Source organism: Giraffa tippelskirchi, chromosome 8, assembly GCF_054371585.1.
Source record: "Giraffa tippelskirchi isolate mGirTip1 chromosome 8, T2T-mGirTip1v1.2.pri, whole genome shotgun sequence".
Classification (NCBI taxonomy): Eukaryota; Metazoa; Chordata; class Mammalia; order Artiodactyla; family Giraffidae; genus Giraffa; species Giraffa tippelskirchi.
In genome coordinates, this window is record NC_137282.1 from 17165807 (window position 1) to 17187475 (window position 21669).

Below are 21669 nucleotides of genomic sequence, written 5' to 3' on the forward strand. Positions count from 1 at the left end.
TTTGCTCTAAAACACATCTCCAGTGCTACACGTCACATTTTTATATAAATCCAGCCTCAATTCTCTTGTGTGTAAGTCTTAAATCATGAGCTAGCAGCTCTTATATAGGACCTTGGAAACCTAAATGCTTAAACCAGTCCAGATTGTTACCTGACAGAAATCTTTTGTCCATAACCTTTATCACACTCACAACTTCAGTGAAACTATCCACGGTCCATCTTTGTTGAATGATTTTGTCACTTTTTAAAGTGGGATAAATAATGCAAGCCAATATCAGAACCCTCTAGATCTTGGAATATTGATCTAGTGGCTCATCTACTACTAGGCTGGTGTCTGGTGCTTTCTTACAGTAGAAATATAAAGAGAAATCTTCCAACAGCAATGATCTATGGGGCTTGCTGAGGTAGAACACATTCTCAGTACAACCCTACCCAATTTTGGTGAGTGATGCCATGCTTAAATTTACAGGTAGGAAAAAAACACCTCAATAGGAGACATTTCCCAAACTGACAACTGCAAAGAATTTAGGAGAAGCAAATCCAAATAGATGGGAAATGTAATTACAGGAAGACCTCTTCTAATAGTGACATTCAATGCATTCTTGCATGTAACATTTTGACAGTCAATCTTTTTTTCTCTCTCTCATCTCTATACTGCTATCCTTTTTTATTTCTGATAGATTGTGAGAGATCTAACATATGTCTTGAGAACAACTCTATTTTCTGCTATTGAGAACTGTTCCTCCCATCAGGAAACCGTAGTCTAGTATGTATCTCTTTGCTAGTGACACTGGTTTTATCCTCTGGTAAAATAAATGGTAGGCTGGTAAACTCCTCCATCTCATGAAATTCTGACTTCTCTTCCACAGCAAAGTCAGCAGCTTCTTGTTTCTTTGCTCCTCTCATAATGCCATCACTGTATTTTAAGACTTTTTCACACAACATCTAAGTTATGGAAGTCATTCGTTTAAAGTCTACGAGCTAGAACAAAAGCAAGTCAAGTGTTTGCTTCTGCTCTGTCTTCAGTGGAAAAAAAAGACTTAATCTTATTAAGCAATTAACAGTGAAACTAAGAATGCAACCCATAATATGTACACATACATCCTTTAGAAACTAATCTAATGAATCGCTGCTAAAACAATGGTGCTTATAATGATTCTCCTCTCTCTTGTAAGACTGCCAAGTATGTAAAAGTCAAATTTCCCTATCTGGTTTTTCGGACAACCGAATGTATGAAGAAACAGGTACTTCAAAAACAAACAAAACTTTCAAGTCTTTGATCGCTTATTTTTCCCTGGTAACCCATCCTCTCTTCTCACTGAAGCCAAGATTAATGAGGTTCCACAGCAATCTTTACCCTCAGAAAGTGACATAAAAAGTTCAAAGGGAAGTATTGTAGCAGAAAATACCCTTCAATACTCAAGTTAGTATGAAAGAAAGTTAAGACGCTGGTGCCCATGTGTTTTGTGGCATGGTCCTCACTGACCTCTCCGTGCCACACCCAGGACTACCTCCTATCAGGACCAGGGAGATTCTAACTCAACACCAAGTGATAAGGACTTCCCTGGTGGTGAAGACTCTGCCTCCCAACACACAGGGCGCAGGTTGGGGACCTAAGATCCCGCATGCCTCTTGGCCAACAAGCCAAAACAAAACAGAAGCAATTTTGTAATGAATTCAATAAGAAGTTCCAAAAATATTTTTTAATTAAAAAAAAAAACCCACCACGTAATAAAAAGTAACTTGGGTTAAGCCTGGTAACCACTGAAATCACACCTGGGGAGCTCTTGATCTGCCCATTTCTGCCAAAAGGGTACATTTTCTACCATATGGATAAATAGAATGAGAGTTCTAAGCTTGTTCAACAGAAACTTTCTGCCAGTAATCACATTTCTTGTCAGTCATCTTTTGATATCTTCCTGATTCCAGAACACACATATATTGTAACAGAATGAGATACCTATTTTAAAAATGAAATAATAACAATGCAAGGTTCACCAATGATTTTTGATTAAAGGGATGAAGTTTGGTCGGGAGAGAGGGAAAAAGAATGAAAAGACTTGCAGTCTAGGAGCTCATGAGGACTGAACAGGGGTTTGATGGAATCGGCCAGTGAGCAAACACAAAGGCTTGGAAAGGAATCTAAACAGGGCGATGCTGACTTCAGAGAATAAGGAAGAACTCCATGCTGAATGGACTGGTTTTGGTAAATTTTTGGTCCTAAAAATAACACACACACAAAAAACAATTGTCAATGACCTGTAGCGCCCTAATGGAAAATGCTAAAGGCTGACAGAGAGAGTGGTAGGAAAAAATAAATAAAAATGAACTAGATGCAAAGAAATGTCTTTGTCGTGAATTTCTCTCATAGGTCTGTAACTACCTGATACCTAAAGTTTTCCTTTCTGTAATCCACATGTTATGCCAAGACGCCTCATTCCTGTAGTAGCGTTGTTCTACACAGTGCAGCCCAACTGTTGTATAAGCTGATGACATCATTCATTCATTCACAATTACTAACTCCTACTGTAAGTTACGCATTACATCAGGGACTGTGTATATAAAACTGTATGAAATATATACTTTTCACAGTAGCTCAGTGTCCATACCTCCTGTGGAGGTGAAAAGCACTGAAACAAAAAATGCCACAGAGCCAGGCCTCCACACCTACCCACGTCTTTCTCCAGCACTTCGTTCCAAATATCCAGGCTACGATTTCCTAATCATCTATTTTGGGTTGAGGACACAGTACTTTCTGATCCACTGAATAACACTATCAATTGATATTAGACTCCTGCTCCTAAATAATACTCTTGGTCCACTCTCCATTCAGACACAGGAAGAAGGCAGCCTGAGACAAAGAAACACCTCTCTCCCTGACTACGTATCCTGGAAAAATGTCTGGGAATCTAGTAAGGAAAGTCAATGAGCTTTAGCGATTTCTGTGACTAGGGCATTCCTCCCCCAAAAGCAAACCACATCAATTAACCCACTTCATTTCAGCCACTGAGCCAACATAAAATTGAAATAACTTACAGTTACTGCCAATTTGGGATCTATCGAAACCAATGATCCAAGAATAAGAGGTTCCACAACCCATCATCCAATTCCACTCCATTCCTTTTAATTTGGTAAAGTAGAAAATCTGGTAGCTTTGTAATGTTCTCATGACTTGCTTGCAGAGAAACATCAAAATGCAGCCATCAATTATCTAAGCCTCAGCTCCATATTATGACCTGGAAATGTGATCATTCTTTCAATGGAAAAATCAGAATTAATTCGATGTGCATTGATTTTTAACCCCCTCCTTTTTCTTTCCACTCCAACAGCATCTTTATTGCTGAACCAAAATCCCAGAAATAGACACAGGATCCAGACTCTCTCACAGTCTGTCTCTGGTAAGGAAATAGCTATAAGCTATAAATAAGAGCAGTGATTGCCAATCTTCTGAAATGTGCAGTATCTCATCGCCACTTAATTTTAGGTTACACTCTGGTTCTACTTTTTCACTTTGCCATTAAAGTGACTGAGACCTTAGTGCTGGGCACAAAGTACCGTTCTCATGGTTCTGATAGATTCTAGGGTCCCTAAGCGAGTAGAGAACGCCATGGACTCCTAGCCCTTTCCTGGACCTCTCCAGCCTCACCTCTCACCTCTTATCCATTTACACTCTGCTCTCCAAACAGACCAAATCACGATGCAGTTCTTCTCTTGGCTCTGTGCCTTGTACATTTACAAATGCTGGACTCCTACTGACTTGGCATCATCATAGCAATTATCTCACCCAACTGCAATGTGCCACCTTCCTGTCCATCTCCCCTAACTAGACTGTAGCTACCAAGGCTACTTACTGGTCTATAGTGCTTGGCATCTACCAGCTCTGTTCTCTGTTAAAATACTGAATTGATGAGTGAGCCCTCCTAAGCGTGAGTCAGAAGTTCCACCACGGAGCACCTTATTGGCTTCCCAATAAGACTGAAAGCTCCTCAAATGTAGGGATAGGGTCTTTTCTCACATCATAATGCCTAATCTTATTCCCAGAACACTGTTGAATAAATATTTATTAGATAGGTAGGTAGCAGCTAGCTGTTGTGGGTAGATGGATGGATGGATGGGTAGATGGATGGGGGCAAAGAGAGAGAGAGTTTGTCTTTGAGGGAGATAAGAATAACAATCAGCACTTGTCAATGAATATTCAAGTTGATGGTAAATAGGATGAATGTCTTCTAGAGTCCTCAGTTAGAGTAAGTTGACTCTGGAGTCAATCTGATCTTTCCAGTTAGACTCTCTAGACTCTTCTAGTTTCCTCATTTGCCAAATAGGCTTAATGATTGTCCCAAACCTGACAGGGTTGTTGCGAGGATTAAAGTTTTAGAGAAGTGCTTGACATATCCTAAGTGCTAAAATACTGTAAACCAGAAAAACACGTGTGACTGCCACTTACATTTTCAAATCTGAAACGTCCTCCCAGTCCTGCCAGAAATGATACTTGGGATAATTTTCTCTCAAAAGCCTGTTAGAAGGAAGACATCATTCTGAATGAATCACTGAGGTATGGAATGAAATTCCATCTAGTCACCTCGGTATTTAACCAGTTATTTTCCCAGGAAAAGACACCAAGGTAAATGTCGTAAAAACTGGCTTACAGAATGAATCTTCTAGCAGGCCCCAACCCAAGCTCACATTGTTGGTAATTTGCCCAAAAGCCAAAGAAACTGAACCTGAAGGAAACATTTTAGTGGGTGTTCTGCCAGAGAAGGAAATTACTGGCCTTTTTTTCTTTTCCTTTCTTCTGAATAAAAAATTAGCATTTCAAAGATCACCATACTAAAAGGACCACACCAAGTGTATTTTTTCCCCAGCCACCTATTTTTTTTTTTTTAAGTAAGTTCTAATCTACAATATTTACACCATCTCCCTGCTTTTCTCTAACCCAAGTCAAGGCAGGAACTGCTGAGGCCTTCGAGCAGTAAGTCATCAGACACTTCCCTGAAAATGCAAATGAGGGAAGGATTTTTTTTTTTAACGTAAAGCTCATAGCCTGAAGAAAGGCAGTGCCTCTCCTGCACCCACCTCCTTCTTTCAATCCCGTCCCTCTCACAACCCAAAGGCTTTTAACATTTTCTTTAAAGCAGCCCAGGAATCTGCCCAACGACTTGTTACTACCGGGGCCCAATTTGTCCCGAAGTTTGCAATTAATGCAGTAATTAAAACCCTTCTGAAGGACTCTTGGTTCACTCAATGGTGTTTTATTTTCCAGAAGCGGAGGCTCTCTTTCTATAAAAACACAACAGGAGGCACGTTTAAAAACTATATTTCAATTGCAAACAACATGGCAGCATTCCCAAATGGCAAAAAGACAATAAGAAAATTATCTGAGGGCTGCAGAGGGGGTGTCCCTGAGGTGGCGCTAAAGGTGGAACTTAAATTCTTTTCAGCAGCATCCATGCTCCACTGCTGCTCCTGAAAGAAAAGAAAACTCATTCGAAAATGGAGCAAATTAGCAGAATTAAACAGATGGGCGCCCTGGGTCATTATCACACCACTTCATTAATGCATCCGGGATGAAGGCAATGTAACACAACAAAACCACGAGAATTAAAGTTTACAAAAGAAAGCAAGCCTATGCTTTTCTATATTGACTGAGAACTTAAGATTTAATAAAGATTGACCATATTAATAGTCAATTTTCAAACACAAGTCAAGTCTCAAGAGTAATCAAGTTTAGAATTCAGCCAGTCAAATAAAACTTCTGGTCATATCTACAAGGAGCTTCCCAGGTAGCTCAAACGGTAAAGAATCTGCCTGCAATGTGGGAGACCTGGGTTCGATCCCTGGGTCAGGGAGATCCCCTGGAGGAAGGCATGGCAACCCACTCCAGTATTCTTGCCTGGAAAATCCCCACAGACAGAGGAGCCTGGCAGGCTACAGCCCATGGGGTCCCAAAGAGTCAGACAGAACTGAACGACTAACACTGTTACTTTTCACGTCTACGAAGTCATTCCTTGCTTAGCTCTTCTCTCTGAAGCTGCCTGACACACAGCCAGGCTCCTCTCCCCACCACTCCCTGCCTGGAGCTCCTTCAATGGCCCCTTCTTTGTTAAGACACTTCAACCAGTCCTCAGCCCAACTTTGCAAATTTGCCACCCTTTTTTTTTCCTAGATGACTCATGCCCTCAACGAAACGATCTGGTTTCCACCCTAGGTGCAAAGTGTTGGCCTTCCTGCTCCAGACCAGGCGTCTGTGCCGAACAGCCGAAAAGCAAGCTGGTGTTAGAGAAGCCCTGTGTTTAAAATCCAGCTCTGACTTTGACTATATTCATGACTGAGGAAGTTTGGGTCATGAATTTATACCTTCTGAGTCTATGTTTCCTTATTATAAAATGGGGGTGGTACACCTTTCTTCTAGAACTGTTATAAGGGTCCGGACCACTGGAGATACCCAACCATTCACATTCGTGGCTTCCTCCGTGTTACTGACAAAGATTCTTCACTTGATCAAACGTTTGTAAAGTTCCTGAATCCTCTCCCAGGTTCATCTGTGTGGTTCTTTGTAAAACCTCGTTTTAGCATGAACCCTTCTAAGTCAGGTTAACCAGAAGCGCCCTCTCCAATATCTGATAGGTTCTCTAACCTCCACTCCACCTTGCAGGTGATATCTAATCACCCTGGCCTGTCTTCAGCAAGAATCCTTTTGGGTCAGTTCACCCAGAATCCCTATTACCCCATGATTCCTCTCCCCACCCCGCTACTTACTTGGTCATAAATCTACACTCAACACTTGCCCACACCATACCCAGAACTGAGTCTGGTTCAATACTGAGGGTTTTTTCCCCTACTGCAAGTGTCCTGACTAAAATCTGTTTTTATCACTTTAATTACTGTCCAATTCTAGTTTTTGACATGCCGCATCATTTACAGTTGACCACCTAACCACCCTCAACAAAGCTTCTTCTGACGCTTGCAAGTGAAAATGAGCTCCACCTCCTCTGAATACTTATACCGTATACCCATGACTTGTTCATTTGACATTTTTTGCCAAAAATAATGTTGTAGTATCGTTATCTCAAGGCCCAGATACTTGACAATGAGACTATAAGCCCACTGGTCATCGACCATACTTTCTTCATCCACCCCAGTCCCAAGCAGAGTCTTCGACCTTGATTAACTCATCATCTATTAAGTTGTGCCAGTTGATTGTGGTTTGTTCTTTTCCCCTCACCTGAGGAAGTAAGCAATGGCCATTACTGAATTGGCAATTCAACCACCATCTCTCTCCATGTGCGATCATCCTTGTCTCAACTTGGCACAAAGAATCTACTAGAACACTTAAATTTTTCTCATAGTAACTTGAGTTATACTATATAATAACTAGTGTTTTAGAGGTTAAAGAGGATAAGTTACAGAGAACTATTGCCAAGAAAAATCTTAATGAACCAGTAGAAACAGCCCTCCCCCTGGGTCTGGTTAACTTTCCAGCCAATCTCTTTAAGAGCTTTCACTATCAACTATACCTTCTCTCTGACTCATTTTCCACGCATCCCCACTCTTTGCAGGTATACCCACTGCTTCCCCACACACAGTTAATTCTTCCACCATGCATTTAGTTCATCTCTTTTTCAAAGAAACCCAACACACCTTGGAGTGGGAAGGTATCCCGAGTTAATTGGTTGCTTCTTCCTTGTGGGGAAGTCTCAGGAGTAGGAAGCCTGGCCTGCAGGGGAATTGCTGGTGTCTCTCTCTCTCTGCTGGAGAAGGAAGGGGGCTCTGAGGAAAGTGGATGGTCAGGGACAAGTTAAGTCAAAAATGACCAATGTTGGGACTTCCCTGGTGATGCAGTGGCAGTCCTGATGTGAAGAACCGACTCACTGGGAAAGATCCTGATGCTAGGAAAGATTGAGGGCAGGAAGAGAAAGGGGCAAAGAGGATGAGATGGCTGAATGGCATCATCGACTCAATGGACATGAGTTTGAGCAAAGTCTGGGAGATAGTCAAGGACAGGCATGCCTGGCGTGCTGCAGTGCATGGGGTCGCAAAGAGTCAGACATGACTTAGCGACTGAACTACCACCACCACCACCACCACCAGTGGTTAAGACTTCACCTTCTAATGTATTGGGTGTGGGTTCAATCTCTGGTAGGGGAGCTAAGATCCCACATGCAAAACATAAAACAGAAGCAATACTGTAACAAATTCAGTAAAGGCTTTGAAAGTGGTCCACATCAAAAAAATAAAAAAAAAATCTTAAAAAGAAAACCAAGAATGACATTTGTCTATCACATTGCAAAAGACTATAGCATTTCTCCCTGCCTCTCCTTTCTCTGAGCCGATCAACCAGAGACTCTTGATAATTATCTTTACAGGGAAAGGTCATTCTCCTAGAGTTTGAGTTGTGAATGAAATACAACTGAATACATCTACCTGTTCTCTTTGTTTTCTGGATTCCTCCTCATCATCCCAACCTGCAGCTCCCTCCACAGATTTCCATCTCCAAAAATAGCAAAGGGGAAGAATGAGAGGAGAAAGCCACCCACCAGAGGAAGCAGAGCCGTGCTTTGGCGAGTCCCTCATCTACTCAGAGTGCAATGCAACCTACACACCTGCCTGATAATTGCACACAAGCCTGCCCTCTGCCTCATGAAAGTCCTGCTCCTAAGACAAGATGCTACATAAAAGTCTTTCACATTTGGGGAAAAAAGTGCAATAAGACATGCTTTAAAAGATTCTATTAGGTGCTGCTGGATATCCACACATGTATAACCTTCAATCCCCTCACCCACAGCCTAATCAGGAAAATAAGCACACAGACACCATTACTCAGTGTAAGTGCATAACGGGTACCAAACACAGAGAACAAGTAAAAATCCTGGACCGTCCTAGTGACTGAAGTGGGGGAAGGGCATCGGTTCTGTGTCCTGCCCCTCACCCCCACTCCTCTTTGGGGTTCCCAGATGAGGGAAATAATCACTGGCATCATTTTTATAAAATGGGTGGGCAAGTTTTCAAGTGTTTTGACTACTTCCAAATCCAGAACTCCTTTGGTAGACAGTGTCTGGGTACGACGTTCAGCCACAGCGGCTCACTGAGGTTTTGCAGAGTCTCCAATCCAATCTATCCTGGGTCTGTGGAGTGGACCCACAGTGCTCCAGGAAAGCAGCCTCACTGAGGATTGACGCAGACCCCTGAGCATGGCGCCCGGGGGTCCCATCCACGCTGTGAGCAGGAAAGGCTAGCGGGCCTGCCCTGCAGAGTCCTCCAGCCGTCCCTGGGAACACAGGCCCTTCCACACTTGGCCACAGGCAGGGAAAGGAGGCCCCAGATGACACATGGCCCCATGAATCACAGGGCCAAGTCCTCCGAACATGGGAGGGGCTTGTGAGGATAATGCTGGGGAGAGGAGACCAAAGGACTCCCTTAGTTTCTCTTCCCCCGTCAGCAACGAATCGTGGGTATGTTTTATTCCTCTGACCTACAAGTGTTTCTAATATTCTTCAATCCACTCCATCTCAGTTCAGCTGCTCAGTCGTGTCCAACTCTTTGCGACCCCATGGACTGCAGCACACAAGGCTTCCCTGTCCATCACCAACTCCCAGAGCTTAGTCAAACTCACATCCATTGAGTCGGTGATGCCATCCAACCATCTCATGCTCTGTCATCCTCTTCCATCTCAGTAGTGATAATAAGATTAAGGAAACTTTCCCTCAGAGTTCTCTTATGCTGTTAGACATGGAGGAATTAGACGTTAGACATGGAGGAATTAAGATATAGAGAGGCGCTCTACCAGCACCTATAACAAAGTTAGCTGGACATGACCCTGAAGGATGAAGCACTTGACTTTTTTTCATTTACCTACTCTTTATTCATTCATTCAGGCAGTCAGTCGTCATTCCATCTCTCACATCACCCAGGCCCAGCACATTAAATCAAGCGGGCATTTACAGAGCAAACGAAACCCAGAAATGGAGAAACAGGAACCCAGGAATATCAGGCGGCAGGGAGAACTGGTGGGCGTTGAAAATGCAACGACTGCAATGTTTGTTTTATCTTTCTGAAATGAGGCTGGAAACCACAAGGGCTAACTAAGCCTGTGATAGCCTTCTCACAAATTTTCAGGAGCCGGTCATTCATGAAGACAAATGCATTTTTTGAAGGATAGCTCATTTTCAGTTCAGTTCAGTCCCTCAGTCGTGTCTGACTCTTTGCGACCCCATGGACTGCAGCACACCAGGCTTCCCTGTCCATCACCACTCCCAGAGCTTACTCAAACTCATGTCCATTGAGTCAGTGATGCCATCCAACCATCTCATCCTCTGTCATCCCCTTCTCTTCCTGCCTTCAATCTTTCCCAGCATCAGGGTCTTTTCCAAGAAGTCAGTTCTTCCCATCAGGTGGCCAAAATATTGGAGTTTCAGCCTCAGCATCAGTCCTTCCAATGAACATTCAGGATTGATTTCCTTTAGGATGCACTGGTTTGATCTCCTTGCAGTCCAATGGACTCTCAAGAGTCTTCTCCAACACCACAGTTCAAAAGCATCAATTCTTCAGTGCTCAGTTTTCTTTATGGCCCAACTCTCACATCCATACATGACTACTGGAAAAACCATAGCTTTGACTAAATGAAACTTTGTTGGCAAAGTAATGTCTCTGCTTTTTAATATGCTATCTAGGTTGGTCATAACTTTTCTTCCAAGGAGCAAGCGTCTTTTAATTTCATGGCTGTAGTCACTATCTCCAATGATTTTGGAGCCCAAAAAAATAAAGTCTGTCACTGTTTCCATTGTTTCCATCTCTCACATTTTCAGTTAGCAGCACAGTACTAACTTATATGTGTTTGGTTTTTTTTTTTTTTTTTACTTATTATTTTAAAATTAAGCAGTAAAGTGCTTAAATGCCACTTATAGCTCTTGATCTTGTGAAAATCTGGAAGCTTCTCCCATGCCCACAAGTGATTTATTCCTGTCTACCAACTGCCCAGCTTGACTTTATGGCTTCATTACCCTGAGCACGCTGGCCCCTGTCCTGTGCTGGAAAGTCACTTGTTCTCAAAAGGTATTCTCTGGTCATCCCCTCTTCTCCTTAAAGCCCATCACGTGGTCAGGAGAAGACAAGAACATGGGGTAAATCCCAAGATGACCCTTTTTCTTTTAACTTCAGAAACTACTTTGAGAAAAGATGGCCTTTCTGAGACCCCTGAGCTGACTATAAAATACAAACCTACACCATAGGGATAAGGACTTATTCAGCAATGTCTGAGTGTTGGGCTCCTAAGGGCTCAAAGCATATTTACTGGAAAAAAAAAAAAAAAAGACTGAATGTGAAGATCGCAAGCAGTGGTTTGCTGAAGACTTTGTTGGCTTTAAAAATCTTGTTGAGGATTTAAAACAGTGGACATCCTTAGTACGCTGCTTACTAAAGGTTAGAATATATCATTTAGTTAACAACTTTGTGTCAAGTCACGCGCTATGAAACTATCCATAGCAATCAATGATACTGGGGTGAAGATGCTGGTTGGTTGGTTGCTTGGTTGGAGAAGCATTTATTTCACCTGTGCATATCTACAAACTGTTACAAATGCATTTGAAACTAACAGCATGGGACTTCTCTGGTGGTTCAGTGGTTAAGATTCAGCACTTTCAACGCAGGGGGCCTGGGTTTGATCCCTGATAGGAAAACTAATAAGATTCTACACTGCACAAACAAATGGCCAAAAACAAAACAAATAAAAATCCTCCCTGAAATGAATGGCATGAAAGACCCATATATTTCCCTAAAATATTGCCAACTATAGGCTCTGCAGACCTAAGTTTGCTCTCACATCATAGCAACAACCTTAGGCAGCACCTGCTGAATTGTAAGGTTAAAAACTGAGAAATGAATGCAGTGTTGCTTGTTTTCCTTTACTGAAATGCTGGTTCACTAATTCACTCAGGACCAAGAACAGACCCAAGTAAGCTGAGGAACCTTCATTAGGATAGATAAAAGTCAGTCAGACCTCTAGGAGTGGCCAGGAAATTCTTTTGATCAGCTAAGAAATGTCTGGGAGCTAAATAGATTAACATGGTATTGTAAAAGGATTCTCAAATCAACAGCTCTGAGAGTTTATTTCTCTTGAATATAAGTAGGCAAATATCCTGTGCAGCAAATAAAGAAACAAATGAAGAAAAGAACCAAATTACATAAACTGGGGAAATACTAAATCATCATCATAATAGCATTACAACAAGAACAAGAATTGTAATTATTTTCCATCTTCTAATCCAGAAGCAATAACACGTCAGATAAATTTATAATATACTTAGTTTTAATGGGTGGTCGCTATTAAATGTTAGTCATAAAAAATGTAAAAACAATTAAGAATGAGACCAGAGACATGAACTTCAAAGAATGATGGCCAAATAATATCGTAGAAAATAACTGTTACTACAGACTCCCAACAAGATAGGAAAAAACCTTACCTCAAGATAAACAAAGAAGCATGTTTTCTGATAATAGCAATGAAGCCAGGGTATTATTCTCTTTTCTGCTACTAAAACCAAAATTATATTGCTTCCAAGGAGGAGTGCTGATATACATTTTTTCCATGCTCCCCCCCCCCAAAAAAAAAACCCACAGTAGTAACTTCTCCCCCATTGGGTGAGGTTCTTTGGTGAGAGTTTTATTATCTCTAGTGGCAGGTAGGCCTTATTATATAGAAGTTATTCAAGAAGAAGAGTGCATGCATGCTAAAGCGCTTCAGTTGTATCTGACTCTTCGACCCCATGGACTGTAGCCCACCATGCACCTCTGTCCATGGAATTTTCCAGGCAAGAATACTGGAGTGGGTTATCATTTCCTTCTCCAGGGGATCTTCCCGACCCAGGGATCAAACCCACATCCCTTATGTCTCCTGCATTGGCAGGCAGTTTCTTTACCACTAGCACCACCTGAAAAGCCCCCAAGGAGGGGCAAATGTCTTTCTGGCAAGTATTTTTTGATATACTCCCTGTTCTAATTGTTTTTCCAACTCAGGACACACATATGCAATGTGCTCCTGTGAAAAATTTTTAACACATTCTGAAAACATAAAATGAAACAATCCCATTTACCACAAAGGTGTTATCTTAATATGCTTCCTAAAGGTTTGGTTTTTTGTTTTTGTTTTTTATTTTGGATTTTTTTGTTTTTGGTTGGTCACAAGAGAGGTGCTTTCTCCTGCCTAGGAGAAAGTCATAGGTCTAAACGCTTGTGACACATGACAGCTGCATTCTGGTTTAAAGCACACGCCCATCTTTTCTCCTCAGCTGGATTATAAATTCCTCAAACTTCTCCATATCCTGCCTAACAACAATTGTACCATGCAAGGAGCAGTCAGTGATCAATCAATAAATAAGTACCTACCAAATTAGGGAGGGTAGGGAATACATACTATGACTTTCAGTATCTACATTATAATTGTCATCACATACCCTGTCTTTGTTTTTTTTTTTCCTAACAGCCAGAGAAAGGCCCCCTGGAGAAGGAAATGGCAACCCACTCCAATATTCCTGCCTGGAGAATCCCATGGACAGAGGAGCCTGGCAGGCTACAGTCCACGGCGTCACAAGAGTTGGACACGACTGAGCAACTAAACCACCAATAGAGAAAGCCTCCACTTAGTATACAAGGAAGTTTTCTAACAGGCCTGATTTGGGTCTGAATCCCAGCTTCATCACTCACTTAGCTGTGTGTCTTGGGCAAATACCATAACTGCTCTGAGACGGCTTCCTCTGTAAAATATGATAACGATGGCAACCTCTGAGTTATAACTGGGATGCAGTGGGGTAACAAACAGGAAGGACTCTGCATAGGATGACCACACCAAATAAGCTCATAGCATCACAGGAAGAGGACAGAAAGCAGCATTGTGCCCAATTTAGCGGTTACCAAGGTGGGATTTCATCTTGCTCAATTTCCTAAGGTATTTTAAATGCAAACAATCCACTCAGTCCAATTCCATGGAGCCCACAGCAAGATGGGAAATCTTCCCAAAGTACAGAGCCCAAAACCTGGAGCCACCACCATGAACTCCAGTTAGGCAAGCGGAATCTGGCAGGTGGATCTTTTTCTGTGTTGGAAACTTCCCTCAAAGTCATTCTTGGATCAGTGCCCACTGCAGCTCCCCTCCCTAAAAGCACCTTCCCCGATCAGGGCTCAGTGTATGGGGGGAGCGGGGGGGGGGGGTCTCCACTTCCCTCCCAGGGGGGCCTCAGACAGATTCTCTCAACCCCCATCCCATCATCCTGTCTGCCCTCGTGGTACCCACTGTTCTTCCACGAGCATCCTTAGTTGGTGTCCATTGTTACTCATTCTCCATGCCATGTCCCAGAGTTCCTGCGGATAGGGAGGGCATGTTACCATTTAATGTCTCTAGAAAAGATTTTCTTATCTTTCCTTCACTCTCAGTGTCTTTCACCTGCCACCATCTACAGCGTCCTGCAGGAAGAACCTGCATTGCAAAGCACGGCTGAGCCTGGACACACGCTCTTCAGCAACCAAGCAACTTCCCAGACGCGACTCACACAGAGGGAGACCGCCTCGGGAGCAGAGCTGCTCAGCCTTCGGAGAGCATCCGAGACACCAGGAGGTTGGAATTGACTTGTACGCACCACTATGTTTAAAATGGATAACCAACAAGGACCTACTGTATATTGTGTAACAACCTACATGGGGAAAGAATTTGAAAAAAGAAAAAAAAAAATCACTTCTACAATTATTTTAACTTAAAAAAAAAATTAAGAATCACCTGGAGAGTAGTCTAGGTCTGGGGTGGACTCAGAAATCTGCAGTTCTAATGAGCACCAGGCTGGTATGGGCTGCTGGTCCCCACACCACCCCTGGAGCAGCACCCTTGTTAAAGAACCTTTGGTGCCATGGACTAAGAAACCATAAATTCACTAAGGGAGTGGAAGGCACAGCACTCAAGCAAGTGTGACGTTTCTGTCTCTTTGCTACTTCCTGCCATGCCACAGCTACAGGCATGCCACAGCTACAGGCATCCCCCTGCCTCCCATCAGGCTCCATGGTGGAGCCTCTTGCTCTTCCACTTGCCCGACCAGGGCACTTACCATGACCTAGGTCCTAGAACTACACTATCACAGCTCACACACACTCATCTCTAAGGGAGATGCATTATTCACATTGTATTATCAAGTTTAGAGCCATCAAGGAATGTCTCCAAGGTCACGAGCGACAGATATATGTCCAGAAGGCAAGGTCTGACCCTGAAGCAGGGTACTAAGTCCACGCCAGCCTCCAGATCTTCCCTTCCAGACCCTGTCATGTCTCATTTGATTCCTGGAGAAATATCCATGACCATGTGTGGAGTTCCCTCATTCAGACTCGAACGTGTTAGAACAAACCTTTCAGAGACATGGTATCAACTCTGAACAGGATGACCGGGCTTGTTCCTTGTGAACTGTTGAAAACATGAAAGTGTTAGTCATTCAGTTGTGTCTGATTCTTTGTGACCCCATGGACTGTCGCCTGCCATGCTCCTCTGTCCATAGGATTCTCCAGGCAAGATACTGGAGTGGGTTGCCATTCCCTCCTCCAGAGGATCTTCTCAACCCAGGAATCAAACCCAGGTCTCCTGCATTGCAGGCAGTTTCTTTATCATCTGAACCACCGTGGTTTGGTCCAAATGGATCTGACTTCAAAACTCTCAAAAAGTATCCAGTTCTCCCCACTCAATCACCCATATGGACACTCCCTGAAGATAAACAGGAAAGGTTTCCATTTATCTGCATGGAAACAGGTGCTCCCCATGACAAAGAGGGCATGATGGCCTTGCTCAAAGGATGGTGGCCCCTAAATTCTCTCTGACTGCACTGCTCCGAACCTCATCATAGTTCTAACAGAGGAAGTCAAATGACCTGAATGCAAATAGATGTTCTGCCTCCAGCAGCTGCCTGACCTTTAAGTTCTGCAAACCACTTGGAATCTTGGGTTAAAATTGGAGGAGAGTGATATATCTCGCAAGATGGTGTTCAGGAATAAAGGAGGGAAAATACGTAAAGCATATTTGGCACACACGAGAAACTCCGTCAATTCTCTTTTCTTACCCAGCTTCTGATTCTCCAGAACATTCTCAGCGTTATGAATTGAAACCACCTTAGACACCACAAGAGTCTAAGGTCTCCAAATCACCTGGAGAAGAGCTCCCAAAACACAGAGTTCTCAGGAAAAAAAAAACCTGAACCAAATGAACTGTTATTTCCAGGAGTTAAGTCCAGGGATCTGTACATTCTAATGTGCAAACCCTGTTTGGAAACCACTGGTTTGTCCAAGATCAGAACGTCTGCTCAAAACACTCATCTGTGGTTCCCTGGGTGAATGAGACCAAGGGGCTGCCACTGAAGTCAAAGGTTTCCGAGCTGTTCTTCCTATGTTTTGGAGATTTCTTTTTCACCCTTTGGCCCATTTCTTTCGATCTATAAATGTATGGTTTTCATAAGTGTGATTCTAGCTTACGTACACTGTATTAAAAGTAGGCAAACCTGGGTCGGGAAGATCCCCTGGAGGAGGGCAACCCACTCCAGTATTCTTGCCTGGAGAATCCCATGGACAGTGGAGACTGGCAGGCTACAGTCCATAGGGTCGCACAGAGTCGGACACGACTGAAGTGACTTAACACACACACGCAAACCCAATGTAAAAAACAAATCTTTGTATGAAAACACTACCACGGCCCAAATGCAAACAGGAAATTCAAAAATGTTCTTCCCATGGTGGCTCAAAGTCCTCATGCAAGTATAGGCATGAATGCATCAGATTAGCAGCTGACTAGACAATAAAGACTGTATACAGATAGTCAGGAGAAACGTATTCAGTTACTGTCAGAATAATAACTTTGCATTTTTTGACTGCTGCTCATTAAAATGCCCAGTCAGAGCTTCAGATAAAGGTAGCTCTAATACACAGTTCAAGGACCTTTTGACTCAAATATTTCTTTCAAATTAGATTGATAGACATCACTTCACAAGTCTTTATGTGACAAAGCATTAAATTCCCATAGGACCCGGGTACCTACTAGAAAGACAGTAGTTAGTTCTCAAGTCAGTGTGTCAAGAAAAATGTGAACAATCATCTGTCATTGAAGTGGCTCATGTGGTAAGTAGGAAAGAACTCCTAGCCACGGGGAAAAACACTAATAAAAAGGGTGACCTGCAGCAACCATTTAGCTACACTATATATAGCAATCTGATTTTTTTTTAATCATATCTTCATACAAATTACTTATTAGATCTCTCAAGTTGAGAGATTCTTCCCAACCCCACATCAAAAAAAGATGTTTTTTTAAATGGCTTCCTGCTACTTAGGTTCAAATACATAGAAATATTGCTAAGAACCAGTCTTAATAACCCAGAGGCTGGCTGTTAGTACTTCATCCCACCCCTGTCTGGAGTCCACCCTTGGCACTTGGCCAGAACTCTTTAAAATGCCTTCATGCTGCTAATGAAGTACACTTTTTTTTTAATGTGGACCATTTTTTAAGCCTTTATTAAATGTGTTACAATATCGTTTCTATTTAAGGTTTTGGTTTTTTGGCCACGGGACAATGGGATCATAGCTCCCTGACCAGGGACCAAACCCACACCCTCTGTGTTGGAAGGTGAAGTCTTAACCACTGGACTGCCAGGGAAGTCCCAGACAATGTTAAGTTTCACTTTATTTTTTACTTGGAGGTCAATGTACACTTTTAAATGCAAAGTGCCTGGCAGCAGTCAACACTCAGGACATGCTTCTCTGGGCAAGCTCTCCTTCCCCCATCTTCTGAAATGATGTAAAAACCTGCCTGCCAATGAAGGACGCAGCTGACCACTTCCTCCACCTTGAATCTTTGCGAGGTCTTCCTTTTGCTTCTCTGGCTGCTCCGTCCCTGTCACTTTTGTCCCTTTCTCTGCCTCAACTTTCAAGGCTGCTGTTCTTCACGCTTCATCTTCTACTCACCTTTCCCCTGGCCCTCTTTCCCTAAGCAACTGTATCTGTTTCCTGCAGAGAGAAATACTACGTCCCTGTCCAAAACTCCCATGTTCCTAAATCCAACTCAGACTTCTTTTTGAGTTCCATCCATCCAAGTGCTGACTTGGCATTTCCATTTGGATGGATCAAAACCACACTGAGCTTCACCCACCTTGTGCAGTATTCCCCTCCCCTTCCCTCTCATGCACACCAGGGCTTGTGCCAGAAATTCAGGAGCCACCCTCCACCTTCCCCTTTAGCAGCAATCCTAGCCGATAACCAAAATGAAAAGATGCCTCCAAAACCAACTGGGACACTCTTGCTTCTCCTTGGCCCCACCTGCTTCCTCTCTAGAGCAAGCCTGCATCCTGATCTCACCCAGGGCCCCGTCGCCCTACCATGTCCCTTTTCATCTATTCTCTGTGCAACAGCCAGTTGCAATGTCTTCAAAATGGAAGTTTTATCACTCCTGTGCTTAAAAACCTTGCAGTGGTATTTCAGGCTTTTAGGACAAAGTCCAGAATCTGAAAAATTCCAGAATGATTTGATTTTTTCCCATTACCTCTCAGATCTCCTCCTTGCCTCCTTTGCCGTGACTCCCCTCTCTGCTGGTCCTTTTTTCTCCATCAGGCATGGAAACGTCCTTCTGTCTTCCTTTCTCCTCCTCCTCTTCCCACTCCCATCAGAAATGTCGCTTTCTCAAGGAAACCTTCTTGTACCTTGCAAACTAAGATTCTTCTATGTTCTCATCATAACTTGTACTTTTTGCCATATAAAACTTAGCACTTACATAATATATATATAATTGTGCTAAACTTTGTACATGCACACACACATATATATGCTTGGCCAAAAATTCACTCAGGTCTTTCCTAACACATCACGGAAATTCCTGAACAAACTGTTTGGCCCACCCAAAAAAACACACACGTACATGTGTGCATCTTGCAATCCTTTGTGTAACTGTTCTTTCGCCCCATTAGCTCGAAAAGGGCCATGCCTAATTATATCATCAGTGAGATACCAGAAAGCAGCAGAAAGACTGGCAAACAGATGTCCAATAAATATTTGTCAAATCATTACATAAATAAAGAACACTCACCACTTCTCTTTTTCTGTCACTTACCCACACTGTTAAATAATTTCATGACTCTCATCATTTATTTAAGCAACATCCTCCAAATGGCCCTTACGATCTCTCTCATGGTTCAGGACTGCCTAGATCAAAGCGGAAAGGAGTAGGATTGGGATAGGGGGGTGTTATACAAATTGATTGAAGAAGTGGTAAGTGAATAAATTTCTAATCCATTTCAATGAATGAACAGATAGGTCCTTGATCATCCTGTAAGAAAGACACTGCCTTGAGGTTCATTAGTCAGCTGAAACCCAAGAACAAATGGCCCGTGATGAAGATGAGGCTGAAGAAAACTATCACACATATATTATTATTCTCTATCCTTTTCACATAATTCTTAGGTATGTCCTTTATCTTCTCAATATTTAATAAGAATTTTGAGAATGGAACGGTAACGTGCAGAATGTAGATGCACAAAAGGCTAATTATTTTACACAGTGTTACAACCATGCACTCATTGTCTCCATTCACCTGTTTTGATCTGGTTCCCCTTCTTCCTGGGCTGCACAAAAGCAGCACAAGCATACACCCAGCTCATCATAAAATCACCAACAATTCTTCTAACAGGAACTGGGTGGATGATATCGGGGCCTTAATCATTTTCATGGTCTTTTCGATTAGTATTTTAAAAAGAAGTAAGACTGAGTACATAATGACAGTTATTTAGCAGGTTCCTGGAGATACAACTACTAAAGAAAGTTAATAAAAGTGATTAAACATGGTGGAATGATTACTCATCAATACAGTTAGTTAATACAGTGGGCACGTTGAACCTAACAACTTTGCTTTTTACAAACAACTTGATCAGCCATTTTTAATATATGCTACTAAGAAGAAATGTGATCATGAAACCCAATTAAGTTGGCAGTGATAAAGCCTGAGCGTATTTTGCTACAGTCATCTATACCAAGGCGCATCAAGTGCAGTGCAATGCTCAGCTGGGTCTGACTCTTTGCGACCCCATGGACTGTAGCCTGCCAGGCTCCTCTGTCCATGGGATTCTCCAGGCAGGAATACTGCCTGGAGGTTGCCATTTCCTTCTCCAGGGGATCTTCCCAACTCAGAGATTGCACCCAGGTCTCTTGTGTCTCCCGCACTGCAGGCAGATTCTCTACCACTGAGAATCTGTGGTAGAGAGACACCCCTCTATCAAAATGATCTGTTAAACACAGAGCTTTAATAGGCATCCCAAGATACCAGTGAAAGGCAGTGACTATGGTCTAACTCTGCATTTCCAGGGGTAGCTGATGAAATCAGACATAGTGAGCAGCACACCTTAAAGATTTAGTACAAAACCAACCCGCAAAATGCTAAGACAAACGCAGGAACGAATACATAGTTTATGTGGCATTTATCTAACATAAACAGGCATGGCTGTTAGGATCCACTCCGCACATAACTATTGGACTCTCCCACTGCAATGAGGCACCAAAAGGCACATTTGTCTACTTTTCAAAGGATGGCTGAGCCATTGAGAATAAAATGACCACTGCAAATTGGAATTCTGCCTATTTTAACCAACGTGGTCAGAAGTGACATTCAGCTATGCATCAGATGTCAGCATCAGTCTCTCTCAGAAGAAACTAAAGACTACAACATCTTGTGTTTTGTCTATTCACTGGCATGAATTAACTTAGATTTGTGCTGCTATATGTTTGGGACACCACTTGTTACAGGGCAAACTAACTAGTACATCTACTATGAGAAAGGTCATGTTCTACAGGGACAGATTCCCTTAAGTCAGTCTTTGGTAGTATTTCTATTACAAATAGCATGTATTCCTTTTCCTTATTAAAAATAAGACATTCACTCTAGAAACTTTAGAAATGCAACCAAACAAAATCAAAGTTCTTAACATTAAGAACTCTAAAGTCTAACCAGTAACATTTCATTATATAGCTTTCCAGGCTTTCATTTCTCTTTAGATTAGCAAACAGATGATACAGATAATAGATAGATAATAGTAATAAAAGCAATCATACACAGACTGCATTATAATACCCTTTTTTTACTTGACAATATACTATGAACATTTTAAGTCATTATACTTTCTTTCCTCTACAACGAGATTCGTAAAGATGATACAATAATCCATTATATAGCCAGACAGTGTTTGCTTTTTGTTCAGAGGTTTTAGGGGGTTTTGTTTTTGGAGTGGAGGTTTTGGTCATGCTGTGCAGCATATAAGATTTTAGTTCCCCAACCAGGGATTGAATCCATGCCTCCTGCATTGGGGAGTGCAGAGTCTTAACCACTGGACCACCTGGGAAGTCCCTAGCCACACAGTTTTAGGTAACCACCCTCCCACTGAGGGACACAGTGTTTAGAAAAATAGGTAGCAAAGGTATAAGACGTAGATAGAGAAGCATACCATTATGGGGAAGACTGAACAGTAGAGCAAATGTATAGATCCTTCCAGCCACCTGGCACATGGACAGCAATGCCATCATTGCAGCATAAGGTTCCATGTAGGAGAAGGAACTGGATAAGAACACTTGGATAAAAGTTGAGTAAGTCATTCTAAGGAGTCCTGATTTTCTCCTGACGGCAACTGAA

The 21669-nt window shown here is 42.4% G+C and overlaps 1 protein-coding gene across 1 annotated transcript in view; it reads right to left on the reverse strand.

Annotated features, from left to right (window-relative positions):
* The window catches only part of NRG1 (neuregulin 1), a 1106536-nt gene that overhangs the window by 1073223 nt on the left and 11644 nt on the right, over window positions 1-21669 (reverse strand). The gene's annotated exons all lie outside the window — the stretch shown is intronic.